This window comes from Pogoniulus pusillus, chromosome 19 (assembly GCF_015220805.1).
Source record: "Pogoniulus pusillus isolate bPogPus1 chromosome 19, bPogPus1.pri, whole genome shotgun sequence".
NCBI lineage: Eukaryota > Metazoa > Chordata > Aves > Piciformes > Lybiidae > Pogoniulus > Pogoniulus pusillus.
Window position 1 is genome coordinate 24193888 of NC_087282.1, and position 23443 is coordinate 24217330.

A 23443-nucleotide genomic window follows, 5' to 3' on the forward strand; every position below is an offset into this window, starting at 1 on the left:
TGACACAGGTTGCCCAGGGAGGTTATGATCTTCAATCCCATTCTGTGCTTCTGTGCTCCACAACCTCCCTGGAGGTGTTGAAGGCCAGGCTGGATGAGACCTTGAACAACCTGGGCTAGTGGGAGGGGGGGGTTGAGCTAGCCCATGGCAGGAGGGTTAGAGCTAAGATGATCTTCAAGGTTCCTTCCAACCCAAACCATTCTATGACTCTAAACCTGAAGAGAGGTTGGCACAAGGAGGGGTCATCCTCTGCTCATTGGTGGCAACAGACAGGAGCAGAGGAAGTGGTTCCCAGCTGCCCCAGGGGAGGCTCAGGTTGGAGCTCAGGAAATATTTCTGCACTGGAAGGGTTCTCAAACCTTGGCACAGGATGCTCAGGGCAGTGCTGGAGTCACCATCCTTGGGGGGGTTCCAGCAGCCTGTGGAGCTGGAACTTAGGGACATGGTTCAGTGCTGGGTCAAGGGTTGGACTGGATGGGTTTGGAGGTCTCTTCCAACCAGATCTATTCTGTGGTGCTGTGAATTGCTCTGTTGAAGAAGCTGTAAGTGAAGCATAGATTAACTCCTGCTTTTCTGGCAAACAGGTCTGAGATAGAGCCAGAGTCACCTCTGTTTGATGTGAGTGCAGTGAACTTCTGCTTCCCTGCATGCCCAGTACAGAGGGGCTGCTAAAACCTCATCCCCTCATGAGAGGAGAGCAGTGCAAATCTCACTGCTTCCAGGCCATGCAGCTTTGTGCAGAAGTACCCAAGTGAATTAGTCCAAATGTGTCTTTAGTAAGCACCACGTGTCCTAAAGGAAGGCTTCTTGACACTGTACCTCCAAAACGTGGATAAGTAGTAATCAAAATGCTAGCAGAGACACTCCAGGTTTTATACTCCTGAAGTTTTTCCCCTGAGTATCAAAGATCAGCTCTGTTGTAGAGAGCAGAGCTGAGGATTTCTCACCTGCTTAGCATGCAAGCAGAGCAGAGTGACTGCCGGGGTCTGTCCTGAGAGGCAGCACTCCCCTGAGCAGGAACAGCCCTCCTGCAGGCTCTGCTGCTGCTTCCAGCACAGCATTTGCCCCATCAGATTCCATTCTGTGGAAAGGAGAGGCCATGAAACTCACAGGAGCAAATGCTGGTGTGAATCCTTCCCTCCTGTGCTCCAGCGTGGTCTGGTGTGAAAAGCCCAGGCTGGCAGGGTCACAGAGCCACAGATTCGTTTGGCTTGGAAGAGACCTTTCAGATCATCAAGCCCAATCACTAACTCAGCACTGCCAAGTCCAACGTCTCCACCATCCGAAGTTTCCCCATCCTAAGCTTCCCCACTCTAAGCCTCCCCACCCAGACTCCCTCAGGCTGCTCTTCTCCAGCCTAAGCAGCCCCAATTCCCTCAGCCTTTGCTCATCACAGAGATGTTCCAGGCCCCTCAGCATCATCTTCTAGTCCCCTGTCATCAGTTGGATGCTGAGGGTGGTGAGACTCTGACCCAGGGCCTGGTGTTACAGGACAAGGAGTTTGAGCTCAAAGAGGGAGATCCAGACTGGAGAGAAGGAAGAAATGTCTGACACAGAGTGGGGAGAGCCTGGCCCAGGCTGCCCAGAGAGGTGGGAGCTGCCCTATGGCTAGCACCACTCCAGGTCAGGCTGCCTGGGGTCCCAAGCCACCTGCTTTGGTTGGGGTTGTCCCTGCAGACTGCAGGGGAGTTGGACAGGCTGAGCTCACAAGATCCCTTCCAACCCAAACCAGGCCAGGATTCTAAGCATTGAATAACCAAAACCCTTCCCCTTGCTTGGTGCCAAAGCAGTGAAATGTGCAAAGGGCACAGCTTAGTGCCAGCCACAAGGTCTGGCACTGAGAATCACCGAACCATAGAACCCTAGAATGGTTTGTGTCTTCCTTCAAGGGCAGTGGGGGAAGGCTCAGCTCTAAAGTGACTGTCGAGGTAATTCAGGAACACCTCCACCCCCCAGACTGGAGAGAAACTGCAATGCCCTTAAGGATCAAACAGGAGGTGCTGCTAATGACCACCAGCCACAGTGCAAAGCCTGTGGAACACACACAGAATCCCAGCACACACAAACCTTCTCCAAACAGACCAAACCCAAATCTCCAGACCCTCTTTTCTTCTCCCACCTGGGTTCACCATAAGCTCCAGTGCTCTTTCTTCCCCCTGAACTGCCGCCCGCTTCAGCCAGGCCCAACTGGCTGTGATGCACCCCTACTGTTAGCAGGGAGGAGGAGAGGCAATCACAGAACCACAGCAACAGGCAGCTTGGCAAAGCCCCTCAGGGGCACCAAGTCCAACCCAGAGCCCTACTCTACAAGATTCACCTTAAACCACAGCCCCAAGCACCACAGCCAAACCACCCTTAAACACACCCAGGGTGGGTGACTCCAGCACCTCCCTGGGCAGCTCATCCCAGTGCCTGACCACTCTCTCCATGAAAATATCTATTCCTAATGTCCAACTTAAACCTGCCCAGCCTCAGCTTGAGGCCATTCCCCCTTGTTCTGTCCCCACTCACCTGTGAGCAGAGCCCAGCAGCAGCCTCTGCACAGCCTCCTCTCAGGTGGCTGCAGCCAGCCATGAGCTCTGCCCTCAGCCTCCTCTCTTTCACATTCACCAGCCCCAGCTCCCTCAGCCTCTCCTCACCAGATTTGCTCTCCAGGCCCTTCCTTGCCCTCCTCAGCACCTCCACATCTCTCTTATACCGAGTGCCCCAAACTGAGCTCAGCACAGGAGCTGTGGCCTCAGCAGAGCAGAGTCCAAGGGGACAGTGCCCTCCCTGCTGGGCACAGCATTTTTAACAGAAGCCAGGAGCTGGCTTTGCTGCCACCTAAATGCAGCACCACGAAAGAATCACAGGAGTGAAATACATCAGGTTTACTATTTCCTCTCTACTCCTGGCCACTCAGGACCTCACAGAGGTCTGTACAACATGGTCCTTAAAGACAGAAGTCTCAACCTAGGACAGTTTGGGTTGGAAGGAACCTCCAGGCCATGTAACCCAGCCCCCTGCGGTGAACGACAGCATCAGTGTGCTTGGAAAACACCGTACAGATCAGCCAGTCCAACCCTTCTCTACCTCTGCAAGGCAGGGGCTGGCCTGAGAAGGGCAGCAAGGCTGGGGAGGGGCCTGGAGCACAGCCCTGTGAGGAGAGGCTGAGGGAGCTGGGGGGGGTGCAGCCTGCAGCAGAGGAGGCTCAGGGCAGAGCTCATTGCTGCCTGCAGCTGCCTGCAGGGAGGCTGTGGCCAGGTGGGGTTGGGCTCTGCTGACAGGCAGCCAGCAGCAGAAGGGGACACAGCCTGAAGCTGTGCCAGGGCAGGTCTAGGCTGGATGTTGTTAGGAAGTTGTTGGCAGAGAGAGTGATTGGCACTGGAATGGGCTGCCCAGGGAGGTGGTGGAGTGGCCGTGGCTGGAGGTGTTGCAGCCAAGGCTGGCTGGGGCACTGAGTGCCATGGTCTGGTTGGTTGGGCAGGGCTGGGTGCTAGGTTGGGCTGGCTGAGCCTGGAGCTCTCTGCCAGCCTGCCTGGTTCTGTGATTCTATGAAGCTGAGAGGGATCTCATTAATGCTGATCAATAAACATCTGAAGGGGGAGTGCCAGGGGCATGGAGCCACACTCTCCTCAGTGGTGCCCAGCAACAGGACAAGGGGCAATGGGCACAAAGCAGGAACTCCTCATGAATGAGAAGAGAAAACTGTTGATTTTGGGGTTGACAGAGCCCTGGAGCAGGATGCCCAGAGGGATTGTGGAATCTTCTTCCCTGGAGGCATTCCAAACCCACCTGGACATGTTCCTGGGTGAATGGCTCTGGCAAGGGGCTTAGACCAGCTGATGTCCAGAGGTCCCTTCCAATCATTGTGTGGTTCTGTGGAGCTCTCCAAGGAGAAAGGCTCCATTCTGCAGTGGTGGCCATGCCTCTGGCTGGGGGCTCTTCTTCCTGGCCCAGTGCCAAAACATAGCCAAGGGTTCTGAGTACAGAAAGACAGAGGAATCGTCTGGAAGGCAGGCTGCAGCAAGGCTGCCCACCCGAGAGCTGGAAGACAAAGCCTCACCAGAGCCAGGGGCAGCAAAGCAATCAGATCTGCGTGCACCCTCCAGGCTGCCTCTGAAGTGCTGCTGCAGCCCCCCCCCCGGGCCATGTGTGCTGCGAATGGCTGATAAGGCAGAAGAAGGAGCTGCTGCTTCTACATCTCCTGACTTTCCTGCTCCAGGGCCCTTGTCTCCAGCTGGGCAGACAGGAAAGTCATGCTTAGTGCTGGCAGGAAACCTGGCTTCTGCCTCTCCTTTTGGTGAATTACTTTGGGGTGACCATTTAAGGTCCTGACCCATCCTTTCAAGCAGCCCTTACCCTTCCAGACACACCTGGAGGTGCTTTGGAAAAGCAGCAGTGCCACACTGACCTGAGCTCTGTCTGGAGAAGAGAAGACTGAGAGGGGATCTAATCAATGCCTATGACTATCTCAGGGCTGGGGGTCAGGAGGAGGGTACAGGCTCTGCTCACTGCTCCCTGGGACAGGACAAGCAGCAGTGGATGGAAGCTGCAGCACAGGAGGTTCCAGCTCAGCACAAGGGGAACTTCTTGACAGGAAGGGTCCCAGAGCCCTGGCACAGGCTGCCCAGGGAGGTTGTGGAGTCTCAATCTCTGGAGCCTTTCCAGGCCTGTCTGGACGTGTTCCTGTGTGCCCTGAGCTGGATTGTGTGGTCCTGCTCTGGCAGGGGGATTGAACTCTATCTCCTCAGGTCCCTTCCAACACATAATATCCTGTAAGCCTGTCAGCATATTGGCATCTGCCTGCAACACCACAGACTCCACAACCAGAGAGCTCCATCCAGGTAGGCACCTCAACCAAGGTCTGTGGTCAACTGTGGGACACTGAGCAGGGCTCTGACAGAAGCCCTGCAGCTGCTGCCAAATCACCACCTCCTGTGCCAGCAGCAGTGGCAGCTGCATGGGCTCGAGACCCACACAGCCATGGCAGCACATCAGCCACACCAGAGCCACTGGAGTCCCTCTGGCACCCCTCCCAACCTCACGTTCTTCCTTTCATTAGTAATTCCATTGAAGTTTACACCCAGGTTCATTTGTGCCCATTTTACTCCACTGTGGGTTTGGAAGAATTCTAAAAGCATTCCAGCCCCTGCATTTGCCAGAACTGGATGAATCTGGCTTCTGCTCAAGGGTCCACACTGACTCACAGGTGATGGGCCTGTCAAGCTTACACTCAGACCACCTGATGGTGTCAGAGCACACAGCACTCAGTTATTGAATCTTGGATCCATCAGCAAGGCTGAGAAACCCCAGAGGAGAAAGTGAGAGAGCAGCAAGGTATGAGAGGTGGCAAACCACAAAGCCTGGCACTGAAGGGCCACCTGCACTTCCTGGACAGCTTCACATGCTGGAGCTGTCAAAATCTGGCTCCGAGGTGGCTCAGCAAGCTCCACCTCTGCCTTGTGCCAGCTTGAACAAGGGACTTTCAAGAGCTCCTGTGCTCCACACCTCTAATACAGTGGAGCAGGTCCAAGGAAGGGCAACAAAGCTGGGAAGGGTCTGGAGAACAGGGCTGGGGAGGAGCAGCTGAGGGAGCTGGGGGTGTGCAGTGCAGAAAAGAGGAGGCTGAAAGGAGCCCTCGTTGCTCTCTGCAGCTCCCTGAGGGGAGGCTGCAGTGATCTGGGGGTTGGGCTCTGCTCCCTAGTAGCAAGTGATAGGGCACAAGGAAATGTCCTCAGGTTGTCCCAGAGGAGGGTTTAGGTTGGGCATTAGAAGAAACTTTTTCCCTGAAAGGGTTCTGAAAGCCTGGCACAGGCTGCCCAGGGAAGTGGCTGAATGCCCATCCCTGGAGGTGTTGCAGAGAGGCAGAGGTGTGGTGCTGAGGGCCACAGGTCAGCCCCAGCCTTGGCAGAGTCAGAGTGGATGGACTGCATGATCTGAAGGGTCTTTTCCACCCAAAACCACTCTGGAGCACTGCCTCTTTCAGGCCTGCTGCCCTGCTCCAGCAGCCGGTGGCTGGCAGAGAGAGGGAGCAGCATGCAGAAGCAGCAGGCAGCAGCACCGTGCAGGAGCAGCAGGCAGCAGCACCGTGCAGGAGCAGCAGGCAGCACCGTGCAGGAGCAGCAGGCAGCACCGTGCAGGAGCAGCAGGCAGCAGCACTGTACAGGAGCAGCAGGCAGCACCACGCAGGAGCAGCAGGCAGCAGTGCGCAGAGCAGCAGGCAGCACCGTGCAGGAGCAGCAGGCAGCACCGCGCAGGAGCAGCAGGCAGCAGCATGCAGGAGCAGCAGGCAGCAGTGCGCAGAGCAGCAGGCAGCACCGCGCAGGAGCAGCAGGCAGCAGCATGCAGGAGCAGCAGGCAGCACCGTGCAGGAGCAGCTGGCAGCACCGTGCAGGAGCAGCAGGCAGCAGTGTGCAGGAGCAGCAGGCAGCAGCGTGCAGAGAAGCTGGCAGCACCGTGCAGGAGCAGCAGGCAGCACCGTGCAGGAGCAGCAGGCAGCAGCGTGCAGAGAAGCTGGCAGCACCGTGCAGGAGCAGCAGGCAGCAGCGTGCAGAGAAGCTGGCAGCACCGTGCAGGAGCAGCAGGCAGCACCGTGCAGGAGCAGCAGGCAGCAGCGTGCAGGAGCAGCAGGCAGCACCGTGCAGGAGCAGCAGGCAGCAGCGTGCAGAGAAGCTGGCAGCACCGTGCAGGAGCAGCAGGCAGCACCGTGCAGAGCAGCAGGCAGCACCGTGCAGGAGCAGCAGGCAGCAGCGTGCAGAGAAGCTGGCAGCAGCATGCAGGAGCAGCAGGCAGCACCGTGCAGGAGCAGCAGGCAGCACCATGCAGAGAAGCTGGCAGCACCGTGTAGGAGCAGCTGGCAGCAGCGTGCAGAGCAGCAGGCAGCAGCGTGGAGGAGCAGCAGGCAGCAGTGTGCAGGAGCAGCAGGCAGCAGTGTGCAGAGTAGCTGGCAGCACCGTGCAGGAGCAGCAGGCAGCAGTGCACAGAGTAGCAGGCAGCAGCGTGCAGGAGCAGCAGGCAGCAGCGTGCAGAGCAGCAGGCAGCATCGTGCAGGAGCAGCAGGCAGCAGCGCGCAGGAGCAGCTGGCAGCACCGTGCAGGAGCAGCTGGCAGCAGCATGCAGAGCAGCAGGCAGCAGCGTGCAGGAGCAGCAGGCAGCAGTGTTCAGAGTAGCTGGCAGCACCGTGCAGGAGCAGCAGGCAGCAGTGCACAGAGCAGCAGACAGCAGCGTGCAGGAGCAGCAGGCAGCAGCGTGCAGAGCAGCAGGCAGCACCGTGCAGGAGCAGCAGGCAGCAGCGTGCAGAGAAGCTGGCAGCACCGTGCAGGAGCAGCTGGCAGCAGCGTGCAGAGAAGCTGGCAGCACCGTGCAGGAGCAGCAGGCAGCAGCGTGCAGAGCAGCAGGCAGCACCGTGCAGGAGCAGCAGGCAGCAGCGTGCAGAGAAGCTGGCAGCACCGTGCAGGAGCAGCAGGCAGCAGCGTGCAGAGCAGCAGGCAGCACCGTGCAGGAGCAGCAGGCAGCAGCGCGCAGGAGCAGCTGGCAGCACTGTGCAGGAGCAGCTGGCAGCAGCATGCAGAGCAGCAGGCAGCACCGTGCAGGAGCAGCAGGCAGCAGTGTGCAGAGCAGCTGCCAGCACCGTGCAGGAGCAGCAGGCAGCAGTGCACAGAGCAGCAGGCAGCAGCGTGCAGGAGCAGCAGGCAGCACCGTGCAGGAGCAGCTGGCAGCAGCGCACGGAACAGCAGGCAGCAGCATGCAGAGCAGCTGGCAGCACCGTGCAGGAGCAGCAGGCAGCAGCGCACAGAGCAGCAGGCAGCAGCGTGCAGGAGCAGCTGGCAGCAGCGCACGGAACAGCAGGCAGCACCGTGCAGGAGCAGCTGGCAGCAGCGCACGGAACAGCAGGCAGCAGCATGCAGAGCAGCTGGCAGCACCGTGCAGGAGCAGCAGGCAGCAGCGCTCATGAGCTCTGCTCCAGCTGGCACCCAGTGCCCCTTGTGCTGCCCTTGGCCAGCCCTGGGCACAGCCTGGCTGTGTCCTCCCGACGCTGCCCTGCACATCTCTAGCCCAGCACTGAGGGCAGCCCTCAGGCTGCTCTGCTGCCAGCTGCCAGCCCCAGCTGCCTCAGCCTGGCCTCGCAGGAGCTGTTCACTGCCTGCAGCAGCTTGGGGGCTCTGGGCTGGGCTCTCTCAGTTCTCTCAGAGCTTTTAAGTCAGCTATTTACAGACATTGCCCAGATCCCTCTCAGCCTTCTCCCCTCCAGACTCTCAGCCTCTCCTCCTCAGCAGTGCTGCTGTCCAGCCTTGAGGCACCAAAGCCTGTGGACATTCAAAGCCAGCACAGTGCCCGTAGAGGCAGCAAGAGCGCTGTCAAACACAGCAAACACGCCGCCGGAACGAGGAGCTGAGGGGTTAGCAAGCCAGACAACAGTTTTTCCTCTCTGCTGTCATGGCTGAGTGTTGAAAGCCTGCCAGAAGCACCTCTGGGAAGCACTCCACAGACAGAGCAGAGCAGTGGGGAGCAGGGAATCAGCCAATAGTTAATAACTGTAACAGTTCACTACCACAGGGAACTGATAAAAATCACAACACTCGGGGGGGAAAAAAAAAGAGAAAGCTAAAGGCTTCTCTTGCCCAATGGCTACCAGGGCTGAGGCATTTTTATAGAAGCCTGGGACCCCCAAATGGCTCAGCCTGGAAGGCAGCTCAGAGCTCACCTGCTCCCACCCCCTGCCATGCCCACGGACACCTCTCAGCTAGACTCAGCTGCCCAAGGCCTCTTCAACCTGGCCCTGACACCCCCAGGCAGGAGGCAGCCACAGCCTCCCTGGGCAGCCTGTGCCAGGCTCTCACCACCCTCACGCTCAGCAACTTCTGCCTCAGCTCCACTCTCAGCCTGCTCTGCCTCAGCTCCAAGCCATTGCCCTTGGCCTGGCTCAGACACCCTCAGCCAAAGTCTCTCTGCAGCCTTCCTGCAGGATCCCTTCAGGCTGTGGCAGCAGCTCTGAGGTGCCCCTGGAGCCTTCTCCTCTGCAGGCTGCCCCCCCCAGCTCCCTCAGCCTCTGCTCACAGCAGAGCTGCTCCAGCCCTGGCAGCATCTTTGTGGCCTCCTCTGGCCTCTCTCCAGCAGCTCTGTGCCCTCCTTCTGCTGGGGACAGCAGTGCTGGAGGTAGGGTTGGAGGTGAGGTCTGAGCAGGCTGTGAAGAGCTTTTCTCTTCCTCCTCTCGCAGGAGATTTTCACCCGCGGGGGAGCTGCAGCAGGATCTTGAGGACACTCCAACCACCAGTGACTTTCTAAAAGTTCTCCTGTTGCCAATGCTGGAAGTTTTCTTTTTGCCACCTCACTTTCTTGCTCAAAAACTGGCAGATATGGATCTGCAGTGACACCATCAGCACCACCCACTGGGCACTGCCGCCTGGCACCGTACGCTGCTGCCAAACCTGGCGCCTGCCAGCTCTGGCTGGACACCAGGGAAGAGGCTTGCCGAGCACTCACTGTCTTCTGCTGCTCAGCCTGTGTGAAGTTTCTCTTGCGAGGAAGAAAGACAACTTCAAAAGCAAGCCCAGGAGCACAGCTGGGTTTAGCTCCTGCATCACAATGGTCAGACTGCCCTTGTAATGCTGCACATGTCTGGGGAAGTTCAGCATCCAAAAAGTGATGGAATAGTAAAACAGAAGCACCACAAAAACAGCCAAAGAGCATCTGAGAGGCAAAGAGATACAAAGAGCCTCCTCCTGAAAAACTAACTCAGAGCAGTGACTTGAAGAGCTGCAAGAAAAAACTCCTTAGGAAATAGCCAGAGCAGGGAGAGCAGCAGCACAGGGAGGGGATTCTGCCCCTCCACTCTGCTCTGCTCAGCCCTCACCTGCAGCACTGCCTCCAGTGCTGGGGAACACAGCACAAGAACCACCTGGAGCTGCTGCAGAGGGGCCAGAGGCCACAAACATGATCCAAGGGACTGGAGCAACTCTGCTATGGGGACAGGCTGGGAGAGTTGGGGCTGTCCAGTCTGCAGAAGAGAAGGCTGCAGGGAGAGATCTGAGCAGCCTTGCAGTGCCTGAAGGGGCTGCAGGAGAGCTGGGGAGGGACTTGTGACAAGGGCTGGGAGTGTCAGGCTGAGGGACAATGGCTTTGAGCTGGGAGAGGGGAGAGTGAGAGTGGAGAGGAGGAAGAGATTGTTGAGAGTGAGGGTGGGGAGAGACTGGCACAGGTTGCCCAGGGAGGTTGTGACTGGAGGTGTTGAAGGCCAGGCTGGATGAGGCCCTGTGCCTCCTGTGCTGGTGGGAGGTGTCCCTGCCCATGGCAGGGGGTTGGCACTGGACGATCCTGATGATCTCTTCCATCCCAACCCATTCTGTGTCTCTCTGAATCCATGTTTCTAACTACTGCCACGGCCTGCTGCTGCCATTCAGGAGGGAAAACAAAGGGGAGGAAAACTGCATCAAAGAGCTGAAATTCCTGACTCTGGTACGAGCCCCCCCAGGCAACTGACCCCCAGCACTCCGTGTCTCCTGAAGGCTGGAGCACTGCTGTCTTTGCTCTTCTCTCTCTGTCTCCCTGCAGCCAGCACCCTCAGCAAAATCAGTGTTTTGTACCTTTCTCTCTGTTTCCTCAGCACTATGCCGGCAACTGCAGTATAGATTTTGATCTCCCACAGGGTTGGTCACCTGCTTGCCTCTGCCTGGCCCTGCTGCCATCCGAGGGGGAGAGCAGAGCAGGGACTCCCATTCACCTGAGCTCATTTGATTGGCAAACGCCTGAAGTTTTCTGCTGTGCTTTCAACACTCTCTGAATGCAAGCAAACCTTCAGCATCAGTGCTGAGATACTTCAGATCCTGCAGTTTGATTCATTTTCTTATGTATCTGACTCCTGCCAGGCAAGAGGATGTTCCCTGGAAGCTAATGCAGCCCTAAAGGAGATGGGAATCCTGCTGCAAGCTCCCTCTGCTCCCAGAGAGGGCTCTCAGGAGCCTGAGGGCAGAGCTCATTGCTCTCTTGACTGCCTCAACTGAAGATGGAGCCAGGTAGGGGTTGGGCTCTTCTTACATGCAGCAAGGGACAGGAGGAGAGGAAATGGCCTCAAGTTGTGCCAGGGCAGGTTCAGGTTGGGCATTAGCAACAATTTCTTCCCAGCAAGGGCTCTCAGGCACTGGCACAGGCTGCCCAGGGAGGTGGTGGAGTCCCCATCCCTGGAGGAGTTTAGAAGCTGGGCAGATGTGGTGCTGAGGGCTGTGGTGCTGTGCAGTGGCTCAGCAGCAGTGGTGGCACTGTGAGCCCTGGGGGATCTTGGACCTGCCAGTCTCAAAGGTCTCTTCCAGCCTGCTCTGGCAGGGGGATTGGACTCTTCAGAAGTGCCCCCAGGCCCCAGCACTGTGATTCTGCAGTTCTGTGATTTAGAGCCTCTGCTGTGAAAACTCCTCTGAAAAAGCAGAGGTGTAGCCATGGGTGCCCAGGCAGCCCTTGGCCCCCGAGCAGTGCCCTGCAGGCTGAGCACTGTGTGCTCTGCAGCAGGCAAGCACATGGCAGCAGCTCCTGTCCCCAGCTGTCCTCTCCCCCCTGCAGCAGCACAGGTTTTGCAGTCTTCCCAAGTTTCCACAGAACTGCTTCTTTGGTGCTGGCTCCTGAGCTCTGAGTGCTCTGTTTGAGGCCTTTCCAGAGCAGAGCAGAGCAAAGTGCAGGGACTGCCCTTGGTGTCTCCCCTCTGTGCAGAATGGAGGCACCCAGGGACAGCACAGCCTCAAGCTGTGTCAGGGCAGGCTCAGGCTGGATGTTAGGAAGAAGTTCTTCACAGCAGGAGAGACTGGCATTGGGATGGGCTGCCCAGGGAGGTGGTGGAGTCCCCATCCCCAGAGGAGTTTAAAAGGAGGCTGCATGAGGCACTTGGTGCCAGGGTGTAGTTAAGTATGTGTTAGGAGATGGCTTGGACTGGATGATCTCAGAGGGCTTTTCCAGCATGGCTAGTTCTGTGATCTGTGAAAGGAGCAATGACAGATGAGCTGCTGGAAAGGCTTTGGCAGGTATCCTGCTCTAGCAGGGGGGCTGGGCTAGGTGATCTTCAGAGGTGCCTTCCAAGCCCTGTGCCAGCATGGTGCGGCTGCTCAGCTGTCAGGGAGCACACCAGCCCTAGGCGGTGTCTGTCAGCGTGCTTGCCAACAGAAGGGCTGAAGGACAGCCCAGATCATCATCCCCAGCTTCAGCTCTGATGTCTTTGGACAGCCTTACTGGCTTGAGAGCAGCCCTGCAGAGAAGCACTTGGGGGTGCTGGTAGATGAGAAGCTCAACATGAGCCATCAGTGTGCTCTGGCAGCCCAGAGAGCAACCAGAGCCTGGGCTGCATCAGGAGCAGTGTGGGCAGCAGAGCCAGGGAAGTGATCCTGCCCCTCTGCTCCACACTGCTGAGACCCCCTCTGGAGTACTGTGCCCAGTTCTGGAGCTACTGGGACAAGAGGGGTATGGATGTGCTGGAAGGTGTCCAGAGAAGGACCACGAGGATGAGCAGAGGGCTGGAGCTGCTCTGCTGTGAGGAGAGACTGAGGCAGTTGGGGCTGTGCAGTTTGGAAAGCAGAAGGCTCCCAGGTGACCTTCTTGTGGCCTTGCAGTGTCTGAGGGGGGCTACAAGAAAGCTGGGGAGGGTCTTTTTAGGCTGTCAGGACTGGGGGGAATGGAGCAAAGCTGGAAATGGGTAGATCCAGATTTGATGTTAAGAAGTTGTTCAGCATGAGGGTGGTGAGAGGCTGGAATGGGTTGCCCAGGTGGAAGCTGGGTGACATCATCAGGGACCCCTCTGATGTAAAAAAATCGCAGAACCACAGAATCAGGCAGGTTGGCAGAAAGCTCCAGGCTCAGCCAGCCCAACCTAGCACCCAGCCCTGCCCAACCAACCAGACCATGGCACTCAGTGCCCCAGCCAGGCTTGGCTGCAACACCTCCAGCCACGGTGACTCCACCACCTCCCTGGGCAGCCCATTGCAATCAGGTTAGCCTGGGGAAAGAAAAAGACAGCAGCACTGCAGCAAGGAGCAGTTTGCCTCAGCCACTGCGTGGGCATTCTGGTTAGGAGGAACAAGTTTCCTTTGCCTCTCACTGAAGAGGAACAACAAAAGGCCAAAGTTAGGAAGAAATCTATTTCCTCACCACAAGAGGGAAAAAAAGAGCTCCTAGGAAAGCTTCCAATGATTTCTTTTTCCAAATCTTACAAAAAATAAGTGTGAGTTATCTGTCACCAGCTGCTGGCAGATGAGGGCCATGAGGAGGAAGGGACCTTATTTGCTGGTTTGCTCTTTGCCTGAGCAGACTTCTTGCTCTCCAGGCTGGCCATCCACAAGGACCAGGATCTCGGCAGCAGGTCTGGGATTTCATTCCATGTGAAAGTGAACCCAGCCCCTTGTTAATTCCAGTCTGAGCTAGCAAGCTTCCTGCTGGCTGGTGAGGAGGAGGGAGAATAGCACTTCCAGAATCACAGCTCTCTGAGGGCGGGCAGCAGCCTGCCAGAGAGGAGGAGAAGGTAGGAGTGGGGTGCACTGGTGTCCCTTTTTGAGCACATGGATGTTCCTTGGCTCTTCTTGGGGTGCAAATTCTCCTGTGGGTCTCTGGGTTGTGCTCCAGCCTCCCTTCCCACCCCTGTATTCCCATTAGGATTCATGCAGATCAACCAAGGAAGGGATCCAGCCCTCTGCTCTTGTTTTGTAGCCGTTGTGCTTTCCCCAGGGCTGGGTGAGTGAGACACCGTCTGCTTGCTGGGGGTGAGAAGGCAGGAGAAGGAGCTGGGGCTCCAGAGCAGCGTGCCCTTCAAGGCACAGCAGCTGTCCTTCCTGTGCCTCCTGATCTACAGGCACCTCAGCTGGGGCCAAATTCACTGCTGCCTCGGGAGGCAGAGCCACCCGATGTGACACTACCCCAGAGGGCTTGGCAGGGGCGCTGAGATGCCACAGTCCTGCCCCGTGGTGCTTAGCAGGCAAATTCACAGTGCCACGGTCACTGCCTTTCTAATGTCATTTGTGCTCAGACCATCCTGTTCCCTGCTACTGCAGAACAGTTTGTGGCTGCAGCTATTCGGTCTGAAGGATTAGGTAATGAGGGTATGGAGCTTGCATAATAAGTGCTGCTGGGATTGGACACAAGGGCACGATGGCATCCTGGCTGGGAGCAGCACTGCTCTGACCAGCAGGGGGGAGGCAGGGATTGTCCCCCAGCACCGGGCACTGGGCAGGGCACAGCTTGAGTGCTGGGTTCGGTTTTGGGGCACTCACTCCAAGAAAGACACTGAGGGGCTGGAGTGAGGCCAGAGGAGGGCAACGAAGCTGGGGAAGGGTCTGGAGAACAGGGCTGGGGAGGAGCAGCTGAGGGAGCTGGGGGTGCTTCTTTTGGGGAGGAGGAGGCTGAGGGGAGAATCTTATCACCCTCTACAGCTATCTGAGAGGACAATAGAGAGAGGTAGGAGCTGATCTCTTCTCACAGGCAATTACACAGAACCACACAGAAGTGCCAAGGCTGGAAGGGGCCTCAAAGATCATCCAGCTCCAACCCCCCTTCCACAGGCAGGGACACCTCACACCAGAGCAGGATGCCCAGAGCCACATCCAGCCTGACCTTGAAAACTTCCAGGCATGAGACTTCCACCACCCCCCTGGGCAGCCTGTGCCAGCATCTTACCACCCTTCTGCTGAAGAACCTCTTCCTGACATCCAACCTCCATCTCCCCTTTTCTAGCTTGGATCCATTCCCCCCCAGGCCCATCACTACCTGACACCCTAAAAAGTCCCTCCCCAGCTTTCTTGCAGTGACAGAACAAGAGGGAATGGCCTCAGGCTGCATCAGGAGAGGTTTAGGCTGGACCTCAGGAGACTTTTTTCACTGAAAGAGCAGTGGAAGAGGCTGCCCAGGGAGGTGGTGGAGTCACCAACCCTGGAGGGGACGTTTAGAGTTTAGTGGTGTACTTGGCAGAGCAAGGTTGGTGGTTGGGCCTGGTGATCTCAGGAGTGACTCCATGATTCCATGATCATTAGTGCAGTCCAGACTCTCTGGCCACTCTGTCTGACAAATCCTCCATGTCTGAAGGCAGCAGGAGAAGCAGCATCTGGTTGAGAGGCAGCTCATTGTTGTCTGAGAAACAATGCTGTGAGGGCAGAGTCAGAACCCAAACCTCCTCTTTCTGACAGATCTGAAGCTCCAGATTGTTAAGCTTGGAAGCTGCTGTCCCTGCTGCAAAGAGGAGCCCAGGCAGATGCAGAAGCCTGGCACAAATGCAGCAGCTGAAGTCACAGCCTTGACCTCCTTCCCTTCTGGGTAGCTGCTGAAGCTTGAACTTGATTTTAAAAGCTTCTCAGAGCTCTTCCTCAGCTTCCTTACTGCAAAGAGTCTGAGAAAGCCTAACAAGCAACCTGGCCAGCCTCCTGTCTCTTTTTTCCCTTATTTTGTCCTTTTATGATCAGGTTCCTGCCTGGTGAATGTGGGCAGGCTGTGGATGGAGTCTACCTGGACCTCAGCAAGGCCTTCAACACTGTGTGCCACAACAAGCTCCTGGCACAGCTCGTGGCTTGGACAGAGTCACTCTGATGTGGGTCAAGAACTGGCTGGAGGGCAGGGCCCAGAGAGTGGTGGTGAATGGTGCCACATCCAGCTGGCAGCTGGCACTGGTGGTGTGCCCCAGGGATCAGTGCTGGGCACAGTCCTGTTCAACATCTTTAGTGATAATCTGGAGCAGGGGATTGAGTCCAGCAGCAGAGAGTTTGCAGATGACACCAAGCTGGGAGCAGCTGTGGAGCTGTTGGAGGGTAGGAGAGCCCTGCAGAGGGACCTGGCCAGGCTGGATGGGTGGGCAGAGGCCAATGGGATGAGACTGAACAAGGCCAAGTGCAGGGTTCTGCACTTTGGCCACAACAACCCCAAGCAGCACTACAGGCTGGGGCCAGAGTGGCTGAGAGCAGGCAGGCAGAGAGGGAGCTGAGGGTGCTGGCAGAGAGCAGCTGCAGAGGAGGCAGCAGTGCCCAGGTGGGCAGCAGAGCCAATGGCATCCTGGGCTGGCTCAGGAGCAGTGTGATGATAGGTTGGACTGGGTGCTCTTGGAGGTCTCTTCCAACCCGGCTGATTCTGAGTCTGTGACTCACTTGTGACAGCTCCTTGGCTTATCTCCGTGGGTGTGACTGCCCAGCTCTGGTTGAGTTTGTGACTCACATCACTATCTGGCCCTGCAGAGGAGTGTGTGCTAGCTTCAGGGCTGCTCTGCCCAAATCTCCAAATCCTGCATCCTTCCTGAGCTGATGTCAGCCATGGCATGAACAATAAACTCGTCTGGGTGCCTGCAAAGCTGATGGAGCTGGCAGCCAGGGCTGTCCCCAGGGCTGCTGCTGGGTAGGTGGCACCAACGCTCCCCTCGCAGCCAGGAGGCTTGCAGGACTCCTGGACAGCAAACCTCTAGTTCAGCCCCAACTGACACCAGAGAATCATTTCTGATTCAAAATCATTTCTGCTCAATGGCTACTCCCTTCCCTGCTCTGACACCCAGAGCTGCTCAGGAGAGTTGGACGCCTGGCACCTGGGCTTGCTGTGCTAAGGCAGGTTCCTGACCAGCTGCTCTGGAATGTGATGGCTTCCACCAACGCTTTCTTTGGGAATCTGAGCACAAAGCCCTGCCTCTGGCAGCCGCAGGCGGGCAGAGGCATCCAGCATGGCTGGCAGCTTCACAGCCTTCTCACAGAAGCAAAACTCAAAGTCATGATCAAAGAGCTCTGCACTCCAGGCCAGGCCTCAGGGGAGTGCTGAAGTGTTGCTAGCAAAGCCAAGCTCTGCGGTGCTCCGGGGCACGTCCTGTGCAAGCTGCCAGCACCTGCTGCAGCCTCTGCGACTGCAGCACCAGCGCTGGACAGTCCCTCCTGGGGCAGCAGCAGCGGTGTATTCTTGCAGCAGATGGCAGGGCCACCCCTGCCCCCCGATGCCACCCAGATGCTGAACGTGGCTCTGGAGCCCTGCAGCGACCAGCAATAGCCCAGCCTGGTGATGGTGCAGGGAGCCATCGGGTGGCGATGACAGGGCACACGTCAGAGCCCTCTGCAGTGCGATGTCCTCAGTGCCCACACACACACAGACACTTGAAGGCTCTCAGGAAATCAAGGGCCAAGGCTGCTCAGGCTTCCAAAGAACAAGAAGCTCTGCAGAGGCTCAGCAGCCAAACACCTGCCACAAGCATCTGAAATCAGCAACACACTGCCAACAGAGGCCCCAGAAACAACCCACGAGAGGCACAGTGCAGTCAGACTGGAACTAGAGATGAGTAGAAGGAAGATTTGTTACGATAGAGGCAGAATTGTGCAGCTTAGGAGCAGATTTCAGACGCTGGCAGGCTCATCTAGACAGAGGATTTAACTCAAGTGTGTTAGCAAGTAACAATCTTAAGCCCTGTCCTTTCAGCAAGCGACAATACTAACACCAGCTAAGCTGTGCCACTAACAGCTCTCTGCTTCCAAGGCTAAGGCAGAAAGCACAGCAGCTCCAGCAACACTTGCCCCCAGCTCAGCTCAAGCTGTGGCCAAAATTCAGGTGTCAACCCTTGCCCAGTGCTGGTTGAGGCTTCCTGTGCTACTCAAAATACCTGCACGGGGCTTGCAGGCAGCAAGGCTTGCAGGAGAACTGCAGACTTTACAAGGAGCAGCTGGAAGCCAGGGCACCAGGCAGGGCACCTGCCAGGGCACCAGACAGGGCACCTGCCAGAGCTGAGGGGGGCTCCAAGCAGGCTGCAGAGGAACTGTTCCCAAAGGCCTGCAGGGACAGGACGAGGGCAATGGTTTGAAATGAGAGCAGAGCAGGTTGAGACTGGATGTGAGGAACAAGTTCTGCACCAGGAGGCTGCTGGAACACTGCAGCAGGTTGCCCAGGGGGGTGGCTGAGGTGAGGTGATATTGCAGGGAGGCTGGACAGAGCTGTGGGCAACCTGCTCTAGTGGAGGATGTCCCTGCTGAGTGCAGGAGGTTCGACTGGATGCTTTGGAGGTGCCTTCCAGCCCAAACCATGCTGTGATTCTATGGGTCTGTGACTGAGTGCCAGGAGCCCCCACCCCTGGGTGCTCTCCATCCAGAGCTACCATAACCTTTCAGCAAAGTGCTGTGCCAACACAAAGTTCTATGCACCACTCCCACACTGCTCAGCAGATGGTTTGTCAGCCCTTTCTGAAGCACTCAGCACACTCAGTAAACCCTCTTGGCTCAGGCACGCCCCTGGAGTGAAGTCCTTGGTACACTTCCCAGCACCTCATCACTCAAGTCCCTTTGCTGCCAAGGGTACAGCCACTGACTTTGCCTTCCTGAAGAGTGATGGAGAGAATGTGGAGCTGCAGCTGCCAAGAAAGGATGCTGAGGTACTTTGTTTGGCAGGGTACCCAGCCACAAGTCTCATACAAGTCGTGCAAGGCAGGCAGCAGGCAGCACTCATAGCCTGGTAGGCCACAGCAAGCTGGAAACAACAAATCTGTGTTAAACTGGGATGCAGCCTGGGCCCATTGGGGATGCAGTGGGAATTGTGCTGAATTACTGCACACAAAAACCCCAACTCTGGCTGAACTTTCAGTGAGTGCACTTATTCCTGTCACCTGCTAAGGTACCTGCTGGCTGAAAATGAGCAGGGACTGGCAGCATGGCTAACCTGTTATGGAAGCAGCAGGGATGCCTGCATTCGTTTGGGATAGGCATTATCCATCATGCTTAGGGCACAGCTGCTTGTGTTCCTCACTTGCTGCTAATTAATGTCACCAAGAATTAAGATTAATGCCACATACTGAGAGAGCACAGGGAGCAAGTCTCCTGGAATTTGTCTTTCCCCCTTTTTCAGAGGTAGCTTTCAAGTCTGAGTCAGTTCAAGGGAGATGAGATAACAACAGAGCTTGGGAAGGAAATTCTCTCATTTCTGAATTTAGAAATTACAATCCCAGAACCACAGAGCATGAGGGGCTGGAAGGGACCTCCAGAGCTCACCCAGCACAACCCCTGCCAGAGCAGGGCACCCAGGGCAGGGCACACAGAACACATCCAGGGGGGTCGGAAAGGCTCCACAGAAGGAGACTCCACAGCCTCTCTGGGCAGCCTGCTCCAGGCCTCCAGCACCCTCACACTGACAAAGCTTCCCCTCCTCTTGCCCTGGCACCTCCTCTGCTCCAGCTGGCACCCAGTGCCCCTTGTGCTGCCCTTGACCAGCCCTGGGCACAGCCTGGCTGCGTCCTGCCCACATTGCCCTGCACATCTTTAGCCCAGCACTGAGGGCAGCCCTCAGGCTGCTCTGCTGCCAGTTGCCAGCCCCAGCTGCCTCAGCCTGGCCTCACAAAAAGAAATGAGTTGAAGCTGTGCCAGGGCAGGTTTAGACTGGACGTGATGAAAAACTTCCTTGCTGAGGGAGTGGTCAGGTGCTGGAACAGGCTGCCCAGGGAGGTGATGGAGTCACCATCCCTGGAGGTGTGCAAGAAGCTGCAGATGTGCTGCTTCAGGGCATCATTTGGTGGTCATGGTAGCTGGGTTACAGCTGGACTCTTAAAGTCAGACTCTTACAATTGGACTCCTAAAGGTCTTTTCCAGCCTTGGAGATTCTCTTTTTGTCTCCGTGCTGGAGTCTCTCAAGCAGTTCCCTGAGGCTCTTATTGACCTGAGGGGCTCAGAGATGGACACAATATTCCAGCTGTGGCTTCACCAGGGCAGCGCAGTGGTGAGAGTCTGGCACAGGCTGCCCAGGCAGGCTGTGGATGCCTCATCCCTGGAAGTGTTCAAGGCTAGGCCGGATAAGACGTTGGGCACCCAAGTCATGTTGAGAGGTGTCCCTGCCCATGGCAGGGGGGTTGAAGCAGATGATCTTTGAGGTCTCTTCCAACCTGAGCCTTTCTGTGACTCCTGAGGCAGGGCTCCCAGCCTACACACAGCCATGAATTCCAGCACCAGGCTTGCAGAGGGTTGAGCTTGGTCCAAAGGCTGTGGGGTCACAGAATCATGGAATCACAGAATCAGAATCACAGACTCGAGCAGGCTGGAAGAGAGCTCCAGGCTCAGCCAGCCCAACCTAGCACCCAGCCCTGCCCAACCAACCAGACCATGGCACTCAGTGCCCCAGCCAGGCTTGGCTGCAACACCTCCAGCCACGGCCACTCCACCACCTCCCTGGGCAGCCCATTCCAATGCCAATCACTCTCTCTGACAACAACTTCCTAACAACATCCAGCCTGAGCCTGCCCTGGCACGACCTGTGACTGTCCTGTCCTCGCCCTGGGTCAGCACAGGGTTCTCCATGGAGCAGTCAGGCCAGATGGCCAAACAGACACAGGCTGAGCTAACTCTCTCCACACCTGGGGCGAACTCTGAGTTTGGGTTTGTGTGGCAAGGGTTTGGTGCAGAGGTGGAAGAGGGGTTTAAAGGTGGCTTCTATGAGAAGCTGCTAGGAACTTCCCCTGTGCCCAATAAAGGCAGTGCCAGACAGCTCCAAGAGGGACCCACAACCCACCAGCCACAGTGGTAACACCTCTGGTGTAACAGAGCAGAGAAGGGGAAGAAGCTGCCCTGCAACAGCAATTGCAGCCAGAAAGAGGAGTGAAAGTTGAGAGCAGCCCTGGGACGCGGCACTTGGGGGTGCTGGTGGATGAGAAGCTCAACAAGAGCCAGCAGTGTGCTCCAGCAGCCCAGAGAGTAACCAGAGCCTGGAAGTTTTTGTGGCCAGGCTGGCCGTGACTCTGGGCAACCTGATCTAGTGTGAGCTGTCCCTGCCCATGGCAGGGGGTTGGAGCTGGGTGATCCTTGTGGTCCCTTCCAGCCCTGACAGTTCTGTGATCCTGTGGCATGTGAGAAAAACTGCTCTGTGGACGCCAAGAGGAGGAGATGCTGCAGGTGCTAGAGTGGAGCTTCCCCTAGCAGCCCATGGTGAAAACCACGCTGAAGAAGGCTGTGCCCTTGCAGCCTGTGCAGATTGTCAGTGGAGCAGATACCCACACAGAGCTCATGCAGCATGGCCACAAGCTAACCTTACCAAGAGGACTTGCTAGTTTTTGTCCACTCCAGTCTCCTTGGTGGGTGGTCCCAGCTGCTTGGCAGACTTGTCTCCCACCTGTAGGGCATTAGCACCAATGGTACAGCATCTCACCAGCCAATCAGGACTGGATCTCCTGATTCCCTTGAGTATTCCTTTCTAACTTCCCTGACCTCTCTGAGGGGATGGTTGGAATCCTGGATGTCATCCTTCTCCTCTTCTTGATCTGGATGTCCCTGACCTAGAAAGAGAACTTCCCTAAGAGCTCTCTTAAACTTCTCAGAACCATCCTCTTTCTTGGCAGCCAACCTCACAGTGCTCCTCTCATCAGGGTACTGGGATCTGAGCATGTTGGCCAAATCTCAAAGACTGCACATCTCCTCTTCCTCCTCTTGTGCACCAGAGGTCCCCTCCCCTAAGCCCTCTTTTGAAACACTCCTTGTCAAATGTTTCCTCTCTGCCCGTGCTTTGGCTGGGGCTAGTTAAAACTGGGCTGAGGTTCTCTCTAGTGGGCCTGAATTATCAGGGGTCTGGCCTGAGGCCTGTGAGCTTCAATCTGGCTTAGGGTTAGGGGTTTCTGCTGCCTGAGGAGTCAAATCAGCTGAAGGAACATGTAGCTAGCTTCTGACTAACACAACCTCTAGTGCACCTGAGTGATTACAAATGAAGATGCTCACTGCCACCCATCTGCCCTTCCCTTCTGAGCAGGTCCTGCAGAGAGCCAGCTGTGTGCTTCCTGGGTCCTGTGTCTACAGGCAGGTGCCATTCACCTGACCACCTAAAAGGCCAACTAAGGAAGAGATTCGTGCTCACTGTGTAACAGGCAGCCAGAACATAGCTGAGGATGGAGATTTGTGTCTCTCAAATCAAGAGAGATGCTGAGGTGCTGGAAGGTGTTTGGAGAAGGGCAGCAAGGCTGGGGAGGGGCCTGGAGCACAGCCCTGTGAGGAGAGGCTGAGGGAGCTGGGGGGGTGCAGCCTGCAGCAGAGGAGGCTCAGGGCAGAGCTGATTGCTGCCTGCAGCTGCCTGCAGGGAGGCTGTAGCCAGGTGGGGTTGGGCTCTGCTGCCAGGCAGCCAGCAGCAGAAGAAGGGGACACAGCCTGAAGCTGTGCCAGGGCAGGTCTAGGCTGGATGTTGTTAGGAAGTTGTTGTCAGAGAGAGTGATTGGCACTGGAATGGGCTGCCCAGGGAGGTGGTGGAGTGGCTGTGCCTGGAAGTATTTCAGAGGAAGCTGCATGAGGCACTGGGTGCCAGGGGTAGTTAATTAGAAGGTGTTAGGTGCTAGGTTGGACTTAACTGTCGGGGTGCGGGGGCTGGCGAGAGGCGAGATCAGGTACTGAGGACTCGAGACAGCAGCTTCCAGGCACCTGCATCAGTACCATTTAGTAAGGCAATGCAATGGCTTATATAGCCCCCAGAGGGGGTGTGCACAACCAGCCTGGGACTGCCAGAAGTGGACAGTACAGGTTGGCCCCAAGTTAAGTGTAAGGCAGAGATAGGTTACCTGTGGTAAACACCCTGAGGCTCCCACCCAGGGGGGCTGGCAGATTCCACCCCCTGGCAGCTGTGCGTGGGTTGCTCACTGTTCTCAGCCTGGGCCTCTGGGAGCCTGTGAGATTCCAAGGACACTTCCCATCACAGGGCCTGATGTTTACATTCCATACCTCGTTGCAGGAGAAAGCTTCCCACACTTAACGACCTCGAAGGGCTTTTCCAACCTGCTTAATTCTGTGCTTCTTTGATCTGGGTGGGACATCATCAAGTGGGCAAACTCAGGCACTGCAGAAGGGCCAGCAGTGGCAGACAGCTTCTCCTGGGGACTGTGGGATCTGCCCATTAGGACTCCTTCTTGATATAGCTGCAGATAGACTGATGGACATTGTAACATCTCACTTCCTTCTGTCATCTCTTCTTTTATTGCTACGAAATAATGGAAGTTTCTTCTCCAGAGATCACAGAATCACAGAATGCTCTGGGCTGGAAGCTCATCCAGTCCAAGCCTGCACTCATCAGAGACATCTTCCACTACAGCAGGTTACCCACAGCCCTGCCCAGCCTCACCTTCAGTATCTCCAGGCATGGAGCCTCAGCCACCTCCCTGGGCACCCTGCTGCAGTGTTCCAGCAGCCTCCTGGTGCAGAACTTGTTCCTCACAGCCAATCTCAACCTGCTCTGTTCTCATTTCAAACCATTGCCCTCAGCCTGTCCCTGCAGCCTTTGGGAACAGTTCCTCTGCACCCTGCTTTGAGCCCCTTCAGGCACTGCAAGGCTGCTCTGAGCTCTCCCTGCAGCCTTCTCTTCTCCAGGCTGCACAGCCCCAACTCTCCCAGCCTGCCCCCACAGCAGAGGTTCTGCAGCCCTCTGAGCATCTTGGTGGCCTCCTCTGGACCCTCTCCAGCAGGTGCAGGTCTCTCTTGTGCTGGGATCCCACAGCTGGACCCAGCCATGCAGCTGAGGTCTCCCCAGAGCAGAGCAGAGGGGCAGG